Here is a 25143-nt window from a genome sequence, read left to right as displayed (position 1 = left end):
ACTTTATCATTTCAACAGATGGAGCACCAAGAAATTAAAAAATGCTCTCAAGGATATGTGGCACTCTCTCATCCACTCGCATCCCTTTATCTGAAGGTGTGTTGGCTGCTGTGCTAAAATGAAGGCCTGGACTGGAACCTTTGGATGAGTGCATTTTCAGACCCAAATTAGATTATGTGAACAGTCAATTGATGCAACAAATCATCAGAATTGTCTTGTGATGTATTGCTGAAGGCTGTTAGAGGCTGTCCATCCAATCATCTAGCTCAATTACTTGATATCATCAAAGTAGCAGAATGACAATCGCTTTACTATATGGAGGCTTTTCACGCAAGAATGAATGCCGCATTCATTCAGCTGCTGTTTCAAATTGAAACGGTTTTTATAGTGCAGGAAAAACATATTCCTGATATTGCCAGTGAACTGGAATTTTGTAACACTCAATTAAAAGTGAAAACTGCAGCAACACAAACAGAATAAAGAGCAAATTTATTATTATTAATTTACATTACAGATGTTTCTAGAATTTATCCTAGTAGTTTATACAATAAAGTTGTTTTTCTTTTTACAGGTGGCCCGCTTGATATGTATTCTTGTTATAGTGTATACATCCTCTATAGATTACTCAGTTTGACTTGTTTTACAAGCCTTGAAAGGAACAATATCAGAAGAAAAGAGCATAAATCAGTTTGAAAAGAAATCCTCATAAACAGAATTTGTTGTTCTTATTTCCTCCTCGTCATCGTCTAAAACTATGCTATACTAAAATGCTAAAAAAGAAAAAAAAAACTAGGAAGCATTCATACACACACTAACAGCCAAAAACCGATAACTAAACAATGGCTCCCGTAGGTGGCGCTCTAATTCATATCCAAAAATTGCGAGACATGAGGATTACTGTAACTACAAATAATCATATTATGACTCACCAGAGCAAATGTCATTTAAAAAAGTGGATTTTTGTTTTCAAAAGGCAATTGAATGATTTTCTTTTCTGACTAATTATAAAACTATGCTATCAAACCAAAATGGTGGTGTGGGCTAATCTTACTGATAACAACTGCGGTTAAAATATATATATTAAATTATATGACACCGACAAGTAACAGCCTCTTGTTGAAGCCAAAAGTGAAGTGAATTATACCCTGGGTAAGCTTTCCTCGTGCCTGCCACATTTGATACCAGCGAGCAGCGCTCGCGCACAGACGCATGCGGATATCTTGCCAATTCACTGGAACCTTCCGACTCCGCTGCCATGAAAACGTTTAGCTTTAATGACGGACAATGATAAGCATTTTTACGTGATTGAAACCCCCTCCCTATTTTCCAGCCAGCAAAAGAAAGAAAAAAAAGTTGACGGGCCAGCCGACTCTGGCGTTAATCTTTATGGACATGGATACTTGTTGCATGTGGTGACAGCGGCGGTACATAACAGCAAGGTAGGCAGCAGTCAAACCACTCGTTTCGCCTTTTGTCTTTGTTCTGTTGGCCATTTCTGCGCAGTTGTTCGGTATTTGTTTGACTTGTGTGGCGAATTTGACAGCGTGATATTGAGCCATTTCCAGAATGGGCGGGGACAGCGGGGTTACTTTCAGCGGGGCAGCCTCACAGTCCTCTGAATCACAGCGCTAGTCTAAGCTGCGGAAGGATCGGTGCTCAGTGAGAAATTAAAGCTCCCTAAACTGCGGCTTTTTCTTTTAGGGTGACTGTGAATCGGTTTGTTTATTTTAGTTACGTCATTGTAAACATTTTAATTGCAATTCAGTGTTTTGAAGTTTTCTTTGAATTTCTTTTATTTCAAGCGGTTTATCCTTCTGTAAAATTGACAATGCGTCAAAGAGTATGAACACTTTTGAACTTTTTTAATTGAATTTGTAAAAAAGCAGCACCAAGCCACATTTTGCAATAAAGAAGACCTATGCCTACCCCTGCACTACACTGTGATTCATTACATGTGTTGACTCACCTCAATAACATATATAAAAACGTGTTTTTACACCCAGAAATGCAGTGATCTACGTACCAGTTGTGTAAGAGACATTTGTCAAAATATCATTTGCTCAAGTTGACAGGAGCTGTACCTGAGTTTCGCTCTCATCCATTCTGCCCCAGACTGCAGTCATTTTTCTGCTTAATTATTTCCCCCTTTTTTTAACCGTGCACCGCATTTGACAGTGATGGATAACAGGTTAAAAATGGACATTTTCTCCTCACTTAGTGCATGTTGGATTGGCTCAAGTATGCATGGTGTTCTTCCCTCAGACCAAAAGTCCTTGGAAAGATTGTGTTCCCCCTCTGTTTTCCCCATTCCTGTATGATACAGTTTGTCTTCATTTTCTCATGCTTCAGAGTTTTTGTGATGTATGGCTGAATCACATCAGCAAGACAGAAGTGTAGGTTATGTCAAAGTTATGCCATCACGATTCAAATTTTGCACTGGTAGGCCCTCTGCTAGCCCTGCACTGCTAATTAAGCAGCTCTCTGGACCTACTGTGTAAAGGCGGTGGTTCCCTGATTCCCACCAATCAGTGTCATGCGTGCAGGCTCTTGATGTTCATAATCAAGCTGAATTTCTTCACCAGTATCCTGAATTTTAGATGTTTTGTTGTATTTTAGCCTTCAGTGCACAGACATGAGCATCCATTTATTTCCAAACTTGGTTATATTTTATTTTTATGGTTAAACATTAAACATTGTTAAACAGCATTAACATAATTTATGATGTGGTAAAAATGTTTGAACCAATACACAGTTAAACACTCAATATTTAGTTGAAGAAAAGCAGCAAATCCTCACATATGAAATAATAAAAAAGAAGTAGCATTTGGTATTTTTTGCTTCAAAATATCCTAAATAATTAAAACAATCAACCTGTTATCAAAATAGCTGCCATTCCTTGTGATTAATTGATTCATTGTTATAAGATTATTCTGTAATAGTCTTCTCATTCTGATTACGTCATTTGACAAAGCCACAGTTTAATGTTCCTTTCCGTGGACTGCCCTTCAGAAATATCATCTATTATAAGAGGGGTCTGGAACATGGTCAAAATCCACAACATTGTAAATGACATATTTATTGTGACTTGTGGTCAATACTTTTTATAGCTTTTTATATTTCATAGGGTGATCTCACATCCTCCGAATACCGTATTTTATGGACACATTTATTGAAATTGTGGAATATCTTGTTTTGTTTTGACCCAATTTCTTTTCTTTTCTGTTGTGTGTGTGTGTGTGTGTGGGGGGGGGGGGGGGGGGTGTATCCTCAGTGGCCTGAGGTGGAACAGCTGCAACCCAAAGATCTGAGTTCAGAAATCCATCACTTTTTTAAAGTGTGGCTGTGCAGTAGAAATACTGCAATGTATCATGTCTGCAGCAATGAGGAGAACAATTTTCATTCACACATGTACTAGATTCCCTACTGTACTGTACATATGCTTCACGTTTTCTTTAAGACTTGACTTCAGAGGAAAGTTCTCCAGTCTGTTCTCCTTACTTTTGAAGTTACATGCTCCTCCTATTACTGGGGCCATGCAGTCTCCCCCATGGTGTCCTTGGACAGCTCTTTGAGTGCCTGAAAATGTTGCGGACCATTAATTCTGGATTGTCTTCATCTGTTTGCATAATTTTTCCTCCGTAACCGTTTTCCTCCCCCATTTTCACAGTCTGTGCTCTCAGGTTTATATTATTCTCTTTTACATATGTTTGAGGCTTCGGCAGATTTCAGTTTTATATCGTTTTTTTTCAATACCACTGACAGTTGTTAAAGTTTTACATGAGTCTGTTTTATGGTATACAGCCTGTCAGCTGTGTACTGTACACAGTATGCTTTACAGCCTCTGTGCTGATGCTGACTGTTGAAACTCTTCACCTGCCAGCAGATAGGTTTACAGATATCTTCAACAATATTTTTTGTTCTTTTATTAAAAATTTCCAGAAACATGTAAAAGCATGAGTGCAACAGAGCTGTCAGTAAACAAGCAAAAAAAAGAAAAAAAAGTGGGTGTTCTCTTTAACTTTATATATTTTCTATTTTTTTCTGTTAGACTAATTTGCTGTCAGGCGGGAGGTTGTTTTTGCAACTCAGGCAGACTCCAGAAATTAATTTATCCAAATAACCAAGTCCTCCTGGGCCGTGGAGGTTGGGACACTGAAATGGCCCTGGTAGGCAAAGCCGTCTTTTGAAGTCTGGAATGTTTTGGCTGACTTAGAGCAGGCGACTGGAGTGGAGGGATCATTTTCACTGACCCATGGGATTTTTAACCATTTTCATATACCAAGAACAAAACAAAGTGAGGAAAAATGCCTGAGCTGATTTGCATTGACTTTGCTATCAAAAACCAAGGGGAAAAAATTAAGTGAGACTGATTTAGCAGGGCAGTAGATTTTCCTTCTTTTTTAAAAAAAAGTAATTTCTGGACTATGCTGGCGATGGTGTATGTTACTTCATGGCTTAAAAAGTTTGACATATATTAAAAAAAAGAAAATGTAACTTAATGTGAGATGCCTGGTTGTCATGTTTCCATTCGTTCCATTCCTTTTCAAGACTACAGATTTTTGCTGGTGGGATTGTTCTGTGATTTATTAAAAAAAAACAAAAAACAGATCTAATAACAATCACCCTTATTAATGCATTGCATTAGTGCTAATTAGGTGGTCATTTGGACCGAGGGCAGAACAAATACAGGGCACATCCTAATAATCCAAACACTTTAATTGTAAATAAATGTTCTCATTAAGAGCATGCAATGGCAGTAATTTATTATATCCATTATATGAAATCAGCAAAATAGTCACATTAATAAAATTAATTTCTGTTTTTATACTCTATCCTATTAAAGACTTTAATAACAGCACCTAAATGGTATGCTTTTATTTAACAAGCCCAAGAAAAGGGAAGTGCAGTAAACCAAGCGGCGTGGAGTAAAGGGGCACTTGAGTTTCCAGAGTAATAAATAATTCACAGGTCCTGTGTGATGAGCTGCTGAGGACAGAAATCCCTAATGACAGCTTTTTATAACCTATGACTCAGCTCCCCATTATGCTTCTGACATCCCTACATAGACCACATCCCCTCTGCTTGCCCAGTGCTCACTCTTCTCTCGCCCTCCGCTGCTTCGTCTACTGCACTGACTAAAAGGAGTTATATTACACACTACTATGTGCAGTCACTTAATGAAAGAAACTGAAATGGGAAAACATATAATTTTTTTAGAGGCTAAATGTATGTAATTCATATAGCACATCCTAATGAAATTGTTAGCATTTAATTTATTTTACTTTATGTTGGAAACTTTTTTGTTTGTGTTTTGGGTTTTTTTGTTCTTTCCCATATGCGCTGGAGTCACTTGCTAACTTCTTGAAGTGTAATGTAACCGTATAAGTCAACTGGCCTAATTAAATCTGTATGTGTATATTTTAATGTTGTAACAGTTATTTGTTTGTGTTCACAGGAAGAGAGAAAAAAGTATCTTTGTTGAATCAATATCTGCCTGTCTTGCTAGCTTTTTACTGAAATAGTTTGTCAAAGGATTTTAGTAAAAACAGCAGTTTTACTTGGAAACGTGTCCAAGTTCATGCGTGGTTATTCATTTCTTTCTTGTGCTTTGCTGCCTTAGGTGAATGCTGGAAGAACTAAGCTAAACTCAATACCCATTGCTACTGCTTTGTATGTGTGAGGTAAGAACCTGAATAATTGAGTTTCTCCAGCCCAACTTAGGTCTGTGACTTAAAGTGCTGCAGTGTGTGATTGGCATAATGGCACCATACCCCCCCAGGTAAGGTCAGTGCGAGCAACATCTGGCTCTATTGTGCATAATGCAGCTCCCAGTATGAAAGGCAAGGCCTCATATGGTTTTGGTTGATATCATTATTGTTATCATTTCCAAACTCCAGTTCTCACTAAGAATAGGTGGTTAATTTAGATGCAAAAAAAAAAAAAATCCAATTACTCAGACCTGCTTGCAGTTGTCCCCAGAGTTAGTGCATGGAAATAAATCTGGTGGCCTTGATTAAGTACCTGACAATAGAGTTAGCACAGTGCTAGTAGTTTATAGTAACACAGTGGACATGGGCAATTAAGCCCACCAAGTAATTTACAGTACTGCTTGCAGGTGGTGACCAGGTACGAGCTGGGGACCACCTCAGTAACAAATTAGATCATATAGGCAAGGAGAGTAGAGGCTCTGTAGGACTGCCAAATAAAGTAAAGCAATCAAAGATTTTAAAAAGCTTGGCACGTATTTCAAATTTGTTATGATTTTGGTTTCTTTTTTTAAAGGAACAACATAGGGCACTGGGGTTTTTTTGTCTGTGATTTTCTGGAGAATGAATGATCACTTTTATACGTTGTTGATCTTTTTACGTCAACGTGGACTGTTCTCCTCTCACTGCTGCCTATTAATTATGAAATACTGTAGGCCTTTCCCATTTAATTTTACTGCTTCTTCCTGCTGAACTTGGTGTGAAAGGCTGCTGTTCTTAAATAGGTGTATAAAAGTAGGAGCGGAGCGTTTCCCGAGTACCAGCTCTCCCCACAGCATTATGTCATCAGAGTCAAAAAGGCACAGCTAAAGAAAAATAGCTTGTTTCACACATAATAGACACCTTAACACGTGGAGCAAATGGAGCGCGTACAGAGCTACTTTTCTTTCTGGTCACAGGACAGACAGTGGCCGCCTTGATAAGAAAAGCATGTTTGAATGCATCAAATTTAACACTGCAGAAAGACGTGAATTTTGGAAAAAATAATATAAATTTAAAAAAAATTTTAACTCTAGGTGAATTTGTTCAGTGATGCCTTTATCATTGTACTGTACTCTGTGTACTCTATGTAACAGTGTTGAAAACAGTGCCCTCTTCTGCCTGCTTGCCAGTGTCTGTGCTGTTTGTCCACAAACTGAATGACTTGCTGTATTCCACAGTGCTGAGATGCACTCTGTGTGGCACCTTATCTGTCATTTATCAACCTTTTGTAGAGGTAATGACTAGGCTGTTCAGCCTTGGAAAAACTTCGACTACGTTGAGCTCTACTGTCAGCATCCTGGCCTTAGTGCGGGGGGATTTCATCAAGGCCAACACAGTATGATGGCCCTGCTCCCTGTAAGTGTCCACTGCTGGGCTGGTTTCCTCAGTAAGGCCATTTCACTTAACAGTCCAGTTCCCCCATGGCCCCTCTTATACTTTAGGTGTTTCATAAAACCCTCATAGTTGTATTTTTGTAGTATTTTGTGTTGTATTTTCGCAGCAGGAATAAAGTAGTAATAAAAAAACTTAGCTGCTTTAAAAAAAACTGTAAGTGATTTGCCTCTATTTTTATTTATATCTTTTAAACCTTCATAAATACATGTACATGTTTATTGCCAGTCATACCAAGCACAGTGGTTGGTGAGTAGCTTTGAAGGATGGACCATCTATTTTCATTTATGACCAACACCCTGCAAATAGTCTTAACAGCTAATTGGCATAAACTCCAATGATGTGAGCAGAACCCCAGCACCAGCAGCTGTGTGTGGTCCACAAATGCTTGCACAGCTATTTTAGAACCCCAGTCCAAAAGAAATATACAGTGTGTTCATGCTTCGCTTGCAGTGCAACTCAGAACATTTCGCCTTTTCTCCAAGCAGAGAAAAGTCTTATTTCTGTAATCTTCTTTAATATTGATATTTAAAGCATTCATCATGCAAGTAAGCATCAGATATATTTTTTAATGTGCATGTTCTCTTTGTAAATAAAAAAAATATCCTGAATAGTCTTATAATAATAATTGATACTTTTAATGGAACATTTCCAAAGGTATGGGTTTGTTGGATATGTTGCAGGGCTACTGAGCAATAATTAGCATTTTGGCTGCTGATGTTTAATCTCTTATTAGCCTTCAGGTGACATGAAACAGCATCGGCTTCATTCTAGCGTTTGCCATTCAGACGCAGGTTGAGTGACAGCCACAGAACAGCACGTCTCTTATGTAAACCTTCCCTCTACTGCCACGAAATTAGAGTGCCTGTTGCTACACACTGCTGCCTCCTGCTTCTGCACAAATGAGAAGTAAGCACTGTGGTTCAGAAGTTCACATTTTGGATGCATGCCGGAACTACTTAAAACCAGTGACGTTTTCAGGGAACAGGTGGTCCGGGTGACATAATTCTGGCTTACTGTTATGATCCCTAGAAATTAGGTCCTGATACACTGCCAGAAGGGTTATTACGCTGTCATTTTCTATAAGTTTTAGTGTATCTGTCTTGTTATTAATGGAAAAATATATGAATGCAAAGATATTGATACAAAATACTTCTATGCAACTGCTTATATGCTTAAAGATATTAAATATCGCTACAGATAATTTGCGTACATGTCAGACATTAACACCCATCTTTTACATGTCTCAAAGCTTGGCTAAGAAAGCTATTTATTCTCATCCACTGTTAACTACTGGCACATATGCGTTAGAGTGGAATGCCATTCAGAATGCAGAAAATATATTTAGTTCTTGCCAACAGACAGCAAAAGGCACCAGTGGGTCTAGCCCCTGTGTGAGAACAGTTATTTCTGTCACAGTATGGACTTTCAATTACTGTAATCTGCTCCTTAAAGAACATTGATATGATTGATAAGATATGAATTTCAGCACATATTGTAAGTCAATGGTGTCTAAAATCATAATGTAATGATTTGCAAATCATTTAAACTCTAGTATATTTAATTCATAGAATAAAGGCTATGTGTCATATACTGAAACTGAGATTTTTTTAAAATACATGTGCTGTTGTTGCAGAACAGTGCATTTAGGTGCAGCCCTCGCCACTTTTATGCAGACATAGTGGGTGCAAGAGAGAGAAAGAATAAAAGAATAAAACACATCTCCCTGAGCTCGACAGGTGGGTTGCTGGGCCTGCATTTCAGAAAAACTTTGAAAAAAGGCATGTTTAACATTGTTTTGCATCGCTGCTTCTCTCAGCATTGTCTATTAACTACATCTACGTGTTCAGGAGCTGTAGTTGCTGTAGTTTTGAAAGCTATAGCCTTTCTTCCTTCATACAGGATTCCAGCTGCTTTACATTTCAAAGGATCATTTTTTGTAGTTTTTTACTTCATCATCTGCCCGATGTTTTCTCTGGATTACACGTCTAATCTTCAGGCATGTCAATTTAGACTTGACCCAGACAATTTTACAATGGAACCATGCAAATTTAATATGTATTGAATGGGTTTGGCAGTGTCTTGCTAAAATGCGCAAGGTCTTGCAAAAAACATTGCCTGGTTGACACTAAACCACTCTTTATTGCTTTAATGGTGCCTTCACAGATATGTGGTTACCCACGTGCACTAAGCACTACCATATTATCACAGTTACTTTGCATTTATTACAAAACAGATGTTCCCTGTTTGTTTTGTCTCAGTCCATCTTAAAGAACCTCAGACCCACAGAATGCAGCAACATTTCTTGATTTTATTTCTGTGTTTCTTTTTTAATTTGCCTCACACAGTTTTAACTTGGAATGAACTGTGTTCACTGGCAATGTTTTTAGTTATGACATTTATCACCGGTTGGGATTTTTATGTTCTGTTTTTGATTTTTATTTATTTATTTTTTATTAAATAGAGGATTTAGATCATTTAATTTGGTAGCGTTTATTTATTTTCGGATGCAAGGTTGGCAAACTTTTATTTTTACATGATGGTTATCCGTTACACTGGCTTCTTGGGTGTTAGTCTAGGATATTGTGGAGTGAATATTTTGGGACATTAGACCGTATTGTATCCTTTGGCTTTGTTGCTATCTGCATGCCTGCTTTTGGTTTGATACAAAATGACTGCATTAGAGAGATTTTAACAGTCTGACAGATCTAAGTTATTATTTTGAGTTTCTGTAAGCCCATTAATAGGTAGGCACTTATGGACGGTGGAAATACCCCACAGCTGCAGTCTGGCTGTTGCTCCATATGTTTCCCCCAGAAGAGCCTCAAACTTCAGTGTTGCACAGACATGTGTCCAGCAAACAGTAATACAAAGAGAAACAGATGTCTTGTTTTTAGTCACAATCAAATTAATAGAAAACATAGTTAGAAATCAGCTAGTATTTTCCATGCAGATGTGTAGTAATCCTTAATGTTTAATTTATTATTGATATGCATGTTTACATGTAACTCCATGGTGTTACATGTAAACATTTTATTTCAGGACACACTGTGAGGTCTGATAATTGGAGGTTTTATCTAAAACCAAGTCTACCAACAAAGTCAGGTGATTCAACAAGGGTTAAATGAGAACAACGCCCTGATAAGTGAATTACTTTCCTGGTATGAACACACAACAGTATTGTCCAAAAGCCCTCTGTTTATATTAGGAAACTATTGACCAGCTCAGCCAAACACTACCTATCCTGTTTAATTGTTAAGTAATTCCTGCAAAGTTGTCTTATACAAACAGTACAGAGCAGTGTGAATGGTTGCTGAGTGGTAAAGTGCTGCCTTCGTTAGAAAGGCAAATAACTGTTGGTTTGAGTTGTGTAAATATTTTAGAACCGAGCTGCACAACTGACTATTGCCCATCAGTGCAGTTGTGTATGTAACACCAAGTCCTATGGCCACTCATGTATAAAAATACTGTTTTATGGATGATTAAGCATGTTAAAGACAACACTGCTGTGTAATACTACAAAATACACTGTTTTTCCTTATGAAATTTTCCAGAGTTGCCTATTGTAACCAGTTTGTAAACCTTTTTGATCAGGGAAATAATAAAAACAATTTTGTTTTTGTCCAGGTTTTCACAGGCTCATTAATAAGTATTTTCAAGCATAACCTCATTAATGTACCTCATTAATGCCCAAATGACTGCAAAGTGATGATTCATTCATTTGCTAATTGTTTGTTTAATTAATTCTCATGTTAGCTTTAAGCACGAGATAGCTGATATTAAAAAGCAAATTCATGCCTTCCTTGTACAGACCTTTAAGACCACTTTGCAATCATCTGGATATTAATAGTAGTAGGAAACAACGTCCTTGCTGCAAGTCAGACTGAATATTGGATTAACTTTATTATGATTAAGAAAACAATCTTGCATGATGGCAAATGAAAAAAGCTTAAAATAAACATGCAGCTAATAGCTGACATTACCACCATGGAGCCATTTATTTAATAAACTGTAATGAATAACCTGAACAGACACTTCATTGGTGTCCGTGGTTCTGCATTATTGAAGTAATTCACTAACGATAATCCATATGCAAATGAGGATTATATAAATGAAAACTTAGATATGCTGTATTTGTTTCTCAGAGCAGATAACTGTGTCCTCATCTCTGAAAAATAATCCATGAGGTTTGACTAAAATAATCAAAAATAAGTTCTTTGGTCATTATTCTGATTTTCTACCGCGAGTGAACAATACCTTTACCTTCTTTCAGTACTCAAACTTTTTAAATGTCCTAGAGGAGTTCTTGTTCAAGTCCCAAACCTACTGAGATCTCTAATGAAGGCTTTACCTTCCAGGCAAGCATATTTCTCCAAATGACAGTAATTTACATATGATGTATTTAGAGAAGAAGAGGGCAGGCTAATTCCATTTGGAGAGTTTCCTTTGTTTTAGGAGTCATTAGCAGCTAGCTCAAATCTAATTTTTACAATTTCATCAGGCCATCTTGGAAAGCCTCTGTGAGCTCATCAGAGAGGAGCATTTATTGCTAAGTGTTCTCTATTGCATTAGCACACAATAAAGCGGCCAGGGACTGCTACAGACGTTTATGGGGAATCCAGTTAACACTCTGGCAATTCGTTTTTTATTGGGACACAATCAATTTTTATTCATTTTAAAGCCAGAATGCTTTCTTTCATTGTGTGCCTACCCCAGCTTATTATCCCCTAAACTAATTACTCAGTTGTTTTCACAAAATGCTAATATTTATGTTAAAGATTTCCTCTTTTAAATTCAGACATGGCGTGCATATACATGCACTTCCCGCTAAGCTTTAAGCATAGTAATTGCATTCATTTAATTTGTGTAAGTCCTATTTTAAAGTATTACAGTATTAATCATTGAATCTGGCCCCTGGGTCAAATCTGGCACTCGGAGTCATTTGGTCCATCTTGGAATTTGAATTTTACAGTTTTTAAACTGCAACAAAACTTGTACTAGCAGAAATGTGTGCATGTAGTGGACATACCAGGGGGGTTGAAACACGTTTTGCCAATATTACATATTCCATAATTATTATTAAACCAGAAGGAATTTCAGTTTATTTGCTAGGAAGACACTCTGCCCTGGCTTTGGCAAAAGCAAAATAAAATCATATTTTCACCACTCCTTACTAAAACCTATCCGGCATTATTTTGCCAAACTCTGAGTGACTCTGTATGGTTTCTTTTAAAGGGACTCTTTAGCTTTTTCAGTGCCCAATGTGATCTCTGCATAATTAGAAACCAAGCTGTACTTTTTAAGAGTTGCTATTTCTATCCTAGATTTATGTTGATTTTCCACCATGACTTCAAATGGTATCCTTAATCACAGACAAGTCAAGCCCTATCAGATAGACATGAATGTGACTCTACCATACATATTTATGCAGTATATTGTATTTAAAATTAAAGGTACTATTTGCTTTACTGGTTGTTGGGTTGCTGTTTGTGGTGTGAGCTAGATGAGTACGTCATCATTGATAATGTTTTATGATCAATGCAGTATAATAATTAGATGCCTGAGTGTTCCAGAAGTCGAGACGAGCATGGACCCCTCTTCCTCTGCAGTAGTCTTTTCTCTTGTTTACCAAGACCATCTTTAAAGGCTCCCATTTGATCCTGATATTGTTTGTATCAGGTGTATATCTTGCACCTTTCAACTTTTTGTACCGAAGCAATCTTACCTCGTCGTCCTTGATCCACCACTGCTTTCCCATCAGTAAAATGCACAGACACAACTAGAGAATATCCATAGCTGCTATTAATGTGTATGTGTTTGCAACTGTTTTACTTTCTATGTGTGTGCACGGATATTCTTTTCTTTCAGTTTTGGGATTTGTTCTGCAGTGGCCTCTGGAATGCTTTCAACACATTGATGAGATGACAAGTTATCATTGATCTGTCCTTACTTAGTGGGATCTATTAAATAATGTATGGGCTCCCGTGCATTACCAGGACAATCTCCTGTCCTCGACCCATTAGAGGAGTAGGGCATGGGGCCCTAGTGGCTCAGGGCCCTCAGAGGTCCTTGGGCTTTCATTTAATTAAATTATCCTATAATGAAAACTCCCATAAGGAGATTAATTTTAATTATTTATCAGCGGCCGATTTGAGGGAGAGGCTGCATTAATAATGCATGAAAGGGCTAAACATTTTTCAATTCATCACCTTTTCCTTTTGTTAAAGGTGCAATTTATTAAGTGCTCTGCAGCTGCTAGAGATATTGGTGGTGGAGATGTGGACAGCCAGTCCCAGAGGTCAGTCAAAGGGGCTGCTCAAGTGCTCAAATGTCATTTGATAATCTTCATATTTATTGGTCAATTAATATCCCTAAAATTCTTCTGTAGTATTAAGTATTGTACTAGTGTCTTTGCATGCATTTGTACGTGTTTTGAAAGATTTATCCACACTGTGAAAAAGAAAGTAACACTTTTCCTTTCCTCAAATATACAGTAATGTTTTCCTCTGTTTCTCAAAGCTTGATGGATTTTATATTAATACCTAAGGCAAGGAAGTAATCAAAATTATGCCGGTAGTTCTCTGTTGATGTTTGTATATCTCCATCAGATTGGCATGTTGATTCCCCTTGTGTGAGCACATTAGAACGCTTTGGTGTCTGGCCAACAGAATAGGGGAAGATTGTCGACTGTCGCACTGTGTGAAACTGTAATTAGCTGGCTTGGTAATGTACTTATTTGGGTCCCCCGGCTGCAGAGATAGCAGCACAGTTGAGAGCTGTAAGATGATACATTGCTGAAAACAGCTGCCTTTTTGTGTTCTAAATGAACAAAATCCACATTTTGCTAAGTTTTGTATCACGGGAACATACAGGCAGACAAAGTGGCAGAAGTGGCTCAAGGCAGGAGACAAGAATGTCATTGGGATGGTGAGCGGGGTGCATTTATCAGCCTTCATCAATAGTTAATAAATAATTCAGGCAGAGTCTGGGGCTTCTTTAGGGCAGGGTTTCAGCTAGCTTGTAATTTTGTAAATTGCATAGTCATCATGCAATGGATGGGCCAGGCTCCTCTGAGAGCTACAGCTGTGAATCTAGAGCTGTATTTATACATGCACTGCAGCCCCAAATCTTTCTAGAATCACAGAGCTGAATGTCAAAATGCTAATGTCCAAATCTTGTAGAGTATGTGCTTCAGGTAACTGTCCATGTCTGCCCAGATACAACCTAAACCACATGGAGTAATTTCATTGGGAAGAATGCAAATAATGAGGGATATCTTCCATTGTTTGCAACATGTGAGAAAGTGCAAATTTGGATGATGTGTAGATTAGATTCTCCTGAAATGGTCCAGAGTTCATGCCTTTTGAAGATGCAAGAGAAAGATAGTGTTAACCAACTTTCTGTCAAAAATACCTACATTTTAAAGGTTTTGTTGCCCTCAGTATATCTAAACTAGAATGAATTTCTAGACGTAACTATAGATAAAAGTTTGACACTCAGTACTTTGGGTTGAAATTTTCCCAAAGCAGATCCACAGTTTGCCACATAAGCTTGGCTACAGCATGAACAATTTAAATCAATATTCAGAAAGTTGCTTTTTGTTAAACCATTCTCCCATCTTTAGACAAACTTCCACCAGATACTTGCACCAGCTCGCACCAGAATAAACAGGCATTTCTTCCCATTGTGAGTTGTTCAAATTGTCTTAGCCCAGGTGCGGCTTTAACAGAACAGTCCATGCCCATTGAATGACCAAAGCCTTCAATTACTCAAAGTCAGCCTTCTGATTCTCCTCCTTCAACAAAATAGGCCTTCTAATTGCCCCGACAGGTATTACCAGTTCTGCAACCAATAGCACACTGTTCTTCCACATTGTTTCCTAGGCAACTGGAAGTTTTGTGACCTATAAAAAGTTGCTACTCCTGTAACTGATCCGAGCCTTTGCGGTTGTTTGTTTCCATGGTAGGCTGCTGAGCTATTTATATGTCTGTTTAGTTGGTAGTAGTAGGCAGAGAAAGTTTTGCTAGCAGTTTTATTCATTTATTTATTTTAGGCAAAGTTTATGTTGGTGTTGATAGTCTGAGAGTTGACATGTGTTTAAGAACAAAAAAACACCTGGGGCTTCAGCAACTGAGTCACAAAGTTGAGAGGAAGAAGGCTTAACACTCTCATCCCGGTTTTCCCTCTGTCTGCTCCTTATAACAAATAATGTTTATTTTGGAGTCAGAGGCAAAGTCCTGGTCGGCCAGAATTTCTTTGTTGTGGCTTTGTTAGCAAAGACATGCAGATCTGCTGGTATTGATGAATCATGTGTTCATCATCAGAGGTTACTAGCAGTTCATCACACTTTCCCCTTGTGATGTTTGACTATCAAAAGGTTTATCAGGGATTCCTCATTATTAAAGTGATAATTTATCTCTGATTCACAGGTTTGAAAAGGTATATTATTTTTCAAAGGTGCCATGTACAGAGTTCAAGGAGAGATCTCCCTGAAGGTATTTGGCAGCTGTAGCAAGCTGAACTCCAGTTTTACTCTTGTCTCTTTCACTCCCTTTACACAGCATGCAAAAACACTATAATATCACTTGTTAGAGAAGTGTACCACCATTTTTCTTAGTTTTGTTTCAACTCACAGAGACATTTACACAGATCAGCCACGAAATGTACTGTCCCAGACATTTGTGCAGACCACCATGCACCTATGGCAGCAGGCTCCCTCTGTGCTACAGTACGCCCAGCATATCTGTTCAAAGACAACTCAAGGAGTACAAACGAGAGCTGAAGCTTCAAACTCTACTGATCCCGTTCTGTTCAAACATTGTTTCGGAACAAGCATGATCCACCAAGGCCCCCCCACCTCCACTTTTCTCCCACTGCAGCTCACAGTACCCAAAAGATTTGGTGCCAGTGCCCTTGTGTCAGACACAACAATACAATTGCAGAGGTCCTTTGTTTATGTCCGCTACGGGTCAAAGAACTTTTGATGGCACGAAGGAGACCTAAACAATAGTAGACAAGTCCTGTTAATCCTGTGGCTGTGAATATTGTACAGTTGTTTGCTTTATATGCATGTTGTTGCAAAAAAAATTTTATGTCCGTGACAGCATTTCTTTTTTTTAAATCAGTTCATCATCTGTAGCATTGTCATTTAGATTACATATATGCAATGCAAAAATAAGACTGCTACTTGGTCACTTATTTTGAGATCTCATAAGAGTGGGAGGATATTTGTTAGATGGATGTTTACACCAGGTGAATTATCAATAGGATTCATGTAGGTTATAGTCTCAATACATTAATTCAACTAACAATCAACTACTGCCATCTTTAAAGCCTTGTACACTGCGTTAATCTGACCTGGCAATACATTTCCAGGTACTGCACACTTTTAATGCCATTCTTTTGGTTACATGTCTGCCGTAGCTGGTTTGTTGCTTTACGATTTAAATCCAGCTGTTACTTCACAGTCTGAGTCATTTGCATAAGAGAAAACTTGGCACAGGCAAACAGGCAGAAACCAAATCTATTCTTTTCTGCAAGAAGTATCTTTTTACCCTTACCTTCTGCCTGCAACAATGTATTTTTTTTTTAAATTAAAGACTGGCAATAGGATTGCAGTGTTACTGTACTTAAGTTGATACTAAAATACACAGAAATACTGCACACTAACATGAGCCATATTGACAGAGAAAAGCGTAAATTCTGAGATTGTTTTTCTTTAAATCAGTTATACCAAAAAAAAAGAAAAAAAAAGAGAGACAGAGAACATATTTTCTCACAAGCACAAAGGGAGAGTGTTCTGAGTGGAGTGCATTGCAAATTCCATTTCCTCATAAGGGAAGTCACCTTTTAGAGGGGCCACTGCTGCTCTGAACACATCAAGAGGAAACAAACATGGCATATCATTGACTTTTAATGATTTCATTCACAGTGTCTGTAGAAAATGCACTGCATCTCAACTCTTTACTGACTTTTCAGTAAATTATGTATTCGTTGATTCCTCTTGGTTTAAACTGTTAGCGCTTCTCCTGGCGGTGCCATCTTTGTTTTTTCATATGTAAAGTAACTTAGACAGCTCTTCCTGTCTACTGGATATTGATAGTGCAGCAGTAGTACTCTAAGAAAAACAATAAATGAAAGGCTGTCTCCCTTACTCGTGATGGCTGCAGCAACAAGTACCAGACACATGCACAGAAGTCACCTAGAAGTACTTTGAGGGGATATATTAGTAGAAGAGTCAGTGCTCCTCCTGCATTGTCTGAAACTACAATTAATGCATTGCTTATTTTGAAAATCTGGAAATATTTCACTAGCTAGCTGCTGTTTGTTAACTGTATTCACAACTTTATTGTGGAGCTCAGTGTGTTTCTTGCTCCTGTATAAAATAAATGAATAATCTACGCATCAGCCGACCGAAGTGCAGAGTATGCAGATAAACCCAGCTGTTAAATGTGTCGAGGAGTTAAAAATTACTGAAAGCTGGTGTCCAGTGGCAGTACTCATTCATCACTGGAAATACCCAAGCTATGTTTGCGTGCACTTGTTTCTTTGAGAACAAATGTGGATGTAGGCTAAATATAAGTTATTGTCCGGTCTGTGCTATTTCTGTTTATTTAGGACAAATAGCTGATTGATAATGCCCCTGGCTTAAATCCTCATCTGTGCTCTTGTATCATCCCTTGGCAAATATGGCACTGCAACTTGAATGTGGAAGCATTTTCTGTTAGTAAGACAAACCGCTGGCTTGCACAGCATTGCCTCTTTTGTAACTGTACTTAGTCACTGAGGAGAATGGCACAGACCCAATCCAAGTGTCTTTCATCTGGCCAATTCAAACAGACGTTTGACCCCAGACATTTGCCTAATGTGTTTTTGTTATGTGGACTCCTGGCTTCACAAATGTCACAGTGGTTGGACTAGTGGGGGTTTGGTAAGTGAGTCAGAGAGGAGGACAGAGTTTGCCTGGAGGGGTGGGTTTGAGAGGCAGCAGTTATGTCTATAATGTCTGCATTTTGCACTCTAACCAATTGGGAGTTGGTTGGTGGTGAACATAAGTTCCACTGATGACCTGCCCCCCCCCTCGCCTCCTTGCAGGCCAGACCCACTCCAAGCCTGTTGATCAGTGGCCTGGCCTCTAGTGCTTTGCTGACCCGGGCAGCTGGGGAAGAGACGGGGAGTGCCACATTTCTGGCCGCCTGGGTTGCACAAGTCAGAAGTCTGTCCGAGACAGTTGGGGCAACCCTGACAAATGCTGCCATTAAAGGGGTGGTGAAAATTTATTACCAAACATATTGGTATTTTAGGGTGCAGCTAATTTAGATTTAGTAGTGTTGCTGTGAGGCTGTATAGTTAAACCAGAATGCTAGAGAAATTCTAAAGTCTTACTCTTCATTATCACAACAGTTATTAATATCTGCTAAACCTACTGAGGAAGAACCCTCTTTACACTCAGATTTGTTTCTGTGCTTGATTGCAAATTTTAAAATGATGTGACAGCTATAAGCAGATTCCACAATTTGTTATATCAAGTGAAAATGTGCTTTTGTGTGCATTGCCAAAGAATTGCTGCTGAATGACAAAAATGTGCCACTTCAATATGTTTTGATTCCTTTTTCTGATTGTTATTGCATTTGCGGGGAAGGCAGTTATCCACTGTGTAACTTTTTTACATTAAATTATGAAACTTTTTTGGGTTTTGGTAAAAGCTGATGGCGAACGAGGGCCTTCTATTGTAAGTCGATTTCAGACTACTAAGGCTTGGCAAAATTATATCGATAAAAAAGACAAGCGACTGCAGAGGGTGAAATTGTTTTTCCCTGCTTTCATAATGGAGCCGTTTATGAGTAACATGAGCACAATAAAGAAACAAATACAAAAATAGCCGTTTCATAATTTTTTTAAAATTATATTTCAATGCTATTATGAAGGGTTGTTAGGGTATAAACAGCTTAGATAAAGTGTACCTATTTCGTGGTTAATAATTTCTCCGTAAAGCCATGCAAGATCAATTTTCAATGCAAACTTTGTTTCTAATATGGACAGCAACATATAGATCACATTCATGACTAGAATCAGCAGTTTAGAATATATCCGTCTCTAAAATTTTATAGCCTTATATTTCAGTGTTTTTAGCTTTAGAGATTGTGATAAGAGCAAACTATAGATCATACTGTCATAGCATACCATTGGGTTGCACGAGCATTAAAGCTGGAGAACATGTTGATGTTCCTACTCATCAGTTCGTAATTACATAAGTTCCCAGTATTCATAGGTTGGACTATACTCTTCTTTAATCTAGTTTTTGTTCTTGTACAGACATCTATAAAATGTTTCACTGAATTTTGCAAAATATGTCCACTGAAAGATGAAAACAACATCAATTACACAAATAGGTATGGTAAAGCTTTTTCTTGCATGTTCATATATGTTAATGTCAGCTGCAAAATGTGTGTCTATATTTGCAAGGAAAGTTAGGTCATTGTTAAGCCAAATTCCAAGAGAGATAAATCAAAAATCCACATTTCACTTACTTATTAGAACAAATGTTCTATTAAAGATTTCTTTATCTTTCAGCAGGACGTATATTATGTATGTAATGCCCACAGTGATAGCTTACTTCCAGCCCTAGCAATGTCTTATTCTGAGTAATAGGTCTCTGAAGTGTGCTTGTTTGGCTTTTTTGGGGCCATTGGAGACCAATAAAGTATCTGTCTGAGGATTTTCAGGGTTCCTTATAGACTTTCCCCAGGTGTGCTTCACTGGTCATAAACTACACTTGTCTCTTATGGCGTATTCATGGACAAATGTGTCCATGGAGAGTTTTTAACTACATGCCAGTTAGCAAGCACCGGGGCAACTACAAAATATAGTAACTGCTTTTGTAAAATTCTTAAATCTGAATAAGATTGAGTTAAATAGAATATGCATATAACATATATATATATAGGGTTCCAATATATATATATATATATATATATATATATATATATATATATATATATAGTGTGTGTGTGTGTGTGTTTTTCTTAAATGGTATTTTCTCATAATTCAAAACATGTTTCTTGTGTTTTATTTGGAATCAAGATGACTGCAGCACTAAGGTCACTCTGTTCATTTAATTTTGTGACGTCCACTGAGGTTAACCATTTCCTTTGTTCCTTGCTTTCTGGAGAAAAGTGCTAGTGTATTTTCATGTCGAGGTATGCTGTGTTTACTTTTATCGCTGCTCCTCAGCGAGCCAATCCAACCTGATGTTTGTTTATAAGGAATTCAGGCTTCACTAAGAACTTTCATTCACCACTTGAAAGCACTTGAGTTGCTACTAATTTACCTTGAGGGATTTCAAAATTATCTGTCTGCACTGTCAAAATCTTTTTTGTGGTGGCAGCTTATCATCATCAAAGATTCTCTTTGGATTTAATGAAAAGCCTGTTAGATGGGCAAATGTTATATTCTGTTTACTTGAATACTGGATGCAGAAAGACATTTTGAAATGTGTTAACATGTTTTTGGTCATCAAAACGACATTGGTTTGCTTTTTGTTTTTGCTTCGAGTGCTGGAGTTGTCATTGTTGCTAGGAAAGTTGCTTTTAAGTCTACTATTACAGAGTTCAGAAGAAAATCCATGCACTCGAAGAGAGAAGGAGTGGAATGGTATTGAAAGTGATCTTGTATTTCCCTTGGTCATCAGACTACTCTTTCTTTACCAAGGATATGTCGCTCTGTGTTGCTTTGTTTTGAACAGGAAACTTTACACATTGAACAGCTCAGGAATATCCAGCAACTAGCACTTACCAAGCTCCCTGACAAATTGCGATCCGGCAAACTTCACGTCACACTTGGGTCAGGGGCAAAGTTAGGAGTGGGAGGTTTGTATAGTTAAGGGGTTTTTTTGTATTTTCTCCATAGTTAAAAGGTGAACACTTCACCCGGTAATGTCTGTATAAATATATAAAACTGTTATTTTATCCAAAGTTATCCCAAGTTCAGATTTCTCTTCTTGGGGGATGGTTTTGAATGTAATGCTTTGCTGAGACGTATGTCAAAAAAGGAACTTGATATTCCAACGTGTGACATTGTGCAAACACTCTAGTAGTTCTACCCAAACAAGTTTGCAGCATATGCATATGAAAATATTGCAACTGTGTCACCGGGGTGTTAGCATTTTGTTTCATCTGGACCACTTGATCCCTTGTCACACCGTTCCTGCTCCCTTCACACTGTTTATATATTCTTTGTCAAGTTAGGTAAACTCACTTTACTGAGATGTTCTCCTTTGTGGAACAACAGAGTAAAAAAATTGCCACAATTACTTGAGTTAGATCTATGTTAACTCTTAATTCTTTATCTGAAAAACTGCATCAGCCAGTTGGAATTGAAGTCTCTCTTTCCATGTGTGCAAGAAGCTGAGTGGATAACCTATTGGCAGTGGAGGACAGTGCAGATCTCTCCTCACTCTAAATTGCAGTTAGGCATCCCTGCAGCCCCTCATGAAGACCATTGAGTCCCATCAAGATAATCCTTAATAAAGAACGGCTTCGCATTTAATCTTAGCTCTCTTCTCAAATTTCTTACTTGATATAGTTTTTGGCAAGTGGTGTTTTAGCGCTGATGTCAGTCGAATAGTATCAGTGCATCTTTTGTTAAGCTTCCATCTGGCAGATGTAGAGGCACTCTTAGTTTTTACAGTTCCACAAACGATTACTTTATTGCTCTAATCTGCAAGGTTTTTTTTTACTTTGAATATGTTGAGTCCCCCTAACTGCGATAGTGTATCGTTGCTCTTTTTGATTCTGTGCAAAACTTCAGTTTTAAAACTCATAATATTGACAATTCACTTCGAAGTTCAATCTGCTATTTTCCGTAAGATAATTTTCATTTATTGACCTTAAATTTAATACTGCTAGATTGATTGAAACTTCGATTCACAACATTCAGATGCAGGATGCATGCAAGAGTGTAAGAGGAAAATCTGAGTTTACTCAATGAGACATAAACAACTCTGGATAATTATACTGTACAATTTGAAAATAACTCACTTGCAAAATTACATCTCAATCTAATTTTACACAGCCACTTAAAACAGAGAGTCACTGAATGAATGTAGTATCTTAATTGGCATGTGTACCCGTCTGCTATTAGAACTAGTTACTTGAGAGCCCCCAAGCATCTATTAGTCAATTTAGCTATTAAGAATCTGTTCAATGTGCAATATATTTCGTGATCTGATATTGCAATGTGATCCTGTGGATTTACCTGTGGGCTGAGGGTTTGGAAAGGCAGGCAGCGCTTGCATTTCAGGCACGTCCACATTATTACTGCACTGTGTTTAAATCAGGAGTAGTGCAGCCCGGATCTATTTCTGTCAGCTCCTCGTTGACTACTGCTACACAGAGGCCGGTTGGTGGCGACCTGCTTTCAGTATGGGCCTTGAACACTACAGCTGATCAGGTGCAAACTGATTAACTCATTTTCATTAATATTAAATAAATACTATCATAATCATATAGATTTGAACGTGCTCTTTCGGTGACATGTGTGACATTATTTAATTTCTTATCATCACCAACTGACTGGGAGTTAACAAGATCTTCAAGTAGCACACAAAAAGCCCAGCCACTAACACAGCACGCTATTCTTCTGGCAGTGGGTGTTCTTTTTCTCTCACCACCTCTTTACCATAGTAAATGTATGGTTTCCTCTTTCTTGGTAATCATTTGTCAGTACTACAGTTGGTATTTAACCCACAGCTTTATTTTGTGGAAATTAAACATATTTTAAACGGTTCATTGATATCTCAGCCATTATTTACACAGACTTGATATTCTTGAAAAAAAAAAATGTCATGACACATTGAAGCAAAATCTGTACACGCCTCATCACCAGCCTGAATAAATCACCAGTTCAAGCTCATCAGTAGCAGCGTGGCCTTGTGTTGCTGCTTTGCGCAGTTGAAATAATAACCTGGAGCAGACAGAAGGCAGTCATTACCTTGCACACAGATGCCGTGTGTATGTGTTGACGGAGGACTTCCACTAGAGTGCTGTGGAGATGAACAGAGCCGAGTTTCTTGGCCGCTTTTAAAACCTCTGGCTTCCCATCACCTTAGCTAATGACCTAGCCCCTTGTTTACTCTCTGAAGTCCTTCTGTGACAGAAAGAAATCCAGCAATGACCCAAGGCTCACAGGAGAAAGAAAAAAATGTGGTTTGTGGTGGCAAAAAAAGAGCATAACAAAAACAACAGAGAAAGGGGGGAGAAGAAAAGTGTGAGCCCTGAGGGTTGTGAGCAGAGCAGTGGACAGACAGGGCAGTGGAGAGATCAGCCTTTTCATTGTCTTAGTCTCCACTGATACAATCTGGAGAGGACTCTATTGCTTAAAGCTTTGAGTTAATGACATATGGGAAGCTGGTGTGAGGCACAACTCCCCCGTGCCTCCTCCAGACCCAAAGTCTTCCTGTGAGAGCACCGAGCAACTTTTCTGCTTTTTCAAACGGCAGCAGCCTCCCTCTCCTTCCCTCATTCACTGCCTTTTTTTCCTCCCTCCCTCCCTCTCCCTTGCTCTCGCTCACTCTCTCTCTCTTTTTTTCCCTCTTCCTCAGACACTCACTAGTCACTGCCTGAAGCAGTAATCGGACAACTCTCTTTCTCAATGGGACTGAGTCTCCTGAGATACCGCGTGGGGCTCAATGGGTTCCAACACCTAAAATGAAAAAGAAAAAAGTAGTTTTGTAGTTTACATTTATTGTGCTACAGGTTCTACGGACAGCTGAGACGTGTTTTAGAAAGTTTGCCACCCGCTCTGCTGGACTGAACGATCTTTCTCAAGAAGATTTTTTTTTTAAGGAAGATAAAGAAGGGATAAACACACAGTGATTCAACCATAATTCTAGTGAGTATGACTTTAATTTCTGTGCGATAATTATTTGACATTCTGGTTTACTAACTGTCTTGACATGATCAGTATTTCTTGAGTCTTATAGTGTGTGTGAAAGTTTGTCTTATTTCATACATTTCTGTCAGTGTTTAAGCAAGCATATAATACTCAATTAAAGCATTAATGTCAGCAGAAAGAGTGACAATTATGACTGACATTATCTTTTAAAACAGCACCTATGACAACCCTTATTTTTGCAATTTAAGAAATGTAATACTTGAGTGCATCTTACAAAAATAATGGTAAACAAACTCAAAAGGAAGGCTTTAAATTTCACGCGGTAGCTGCAGTTTATTAATGATAAAGATAGATAGCAAAAGTATTTAATTATATTTTACGTTAGTAAATCCAGCTAATATAAAATTAAAAAATTACACAAAATCATACACTAAACTCTGTTTTTATACTACATACAGTCCGGCTGAGTTTTACAAGTTTCCAGTCAAATATGTCTACAAAAATAATAATTTATTGATGTAAATTACCAGTGTAAAACAGATATAATTTTTTTATAGTCATTAAAAAAATCGAAGTTAATTTTTTGACCTTCGAGTAAAAATATATTTGAATTTTTTTTAGAAAGCCCAATGACTTTAGTGGCATTCAAAATAATACAAAGACTGTAAATACATCAAAATTCACATTTGAAATATGGGAGCCTCTTTTTTATTTTCTTCCTTAACACACTACATTTTGTTGAAGTGTGGGAAAGATGCTGGACTGTCGTAGTTCCTTTTTTTTTTGTTACTGGCGGAACAAACAAAATGAGCACAGTCAAAGCAGTTGACATCTAATGCCATCTGCTGAAGCGAGGAATGTTGCAAGACCTGAGAGGCTCACAGCCTCTAAACACGACAACAGACCCCACTTCTCGGCCGTGCTGCGTCTCTGCTCGCCAGTGTTTCACATGTAGCGAAGATGACTCACCCACTGTAATCACTAGCCTCTCTAATTGAAGGATGTTCTGGTTTAATGTTCTGCGTATGATCACAGGCTTACATCTCAAGTCGAGGAATTATTGTATGGTGTGTGTGTGTGTGTGTGTCCGTGTGAAGCGCATTTCATCTTT

The 25143-nt window shown here is 38.0% G+C and overlaps 1 protein-coding gene across 3 annotated transcripts in view; it reads left to right on the top strand.

Annotated features, from left to right (window-relative positions):
- Positions 1–1179: 1179 nt before the first annotated feature.
- Positions 1180–25143, top strand: part of eya1 (EYA transcriptional coactivator and phosphatase 1) — a 62387-nt gene continuing 38423 nt past the window's right edge. For 2 of the 3 annotated variants that reach the window (XM_014335852.2, XM_005912161.2), the window contains exon 1: positions 20167–24029. The gene's annotated coding sequence lies outside the window, so the exon portion shown is untranslated. Of the gene's footprint in view, positions 1440–20166; positions 24030–25143 lie in introns of those variants that run through there. The other variant, XM_005912163.2, reaches the window with a different exon arrangement.

This window comes from Haplochromis burtoni, unplaced genomic scaffold (genome assembly GCF_018398535.1).
Source record: "Haplochromis burtoni strain Fernald_Lab_line unplaced genomic scaffold, NCSU_Asbu1 Contig_1, whole genome shotgun sequence".
In the NCBI taxonomy this organism is placed as follows: Eukaryota; Metazoa; Chordata; class Actinopteri; order Cichliformes; family Cichlidae; genus Haplochromis; species Haplochromis burtoni.
The sequence above is the reverse complement of the archived record's forward strand: the minus strand, read 5'-3'. Positions and strand labels throughout refer to the sequence as shown.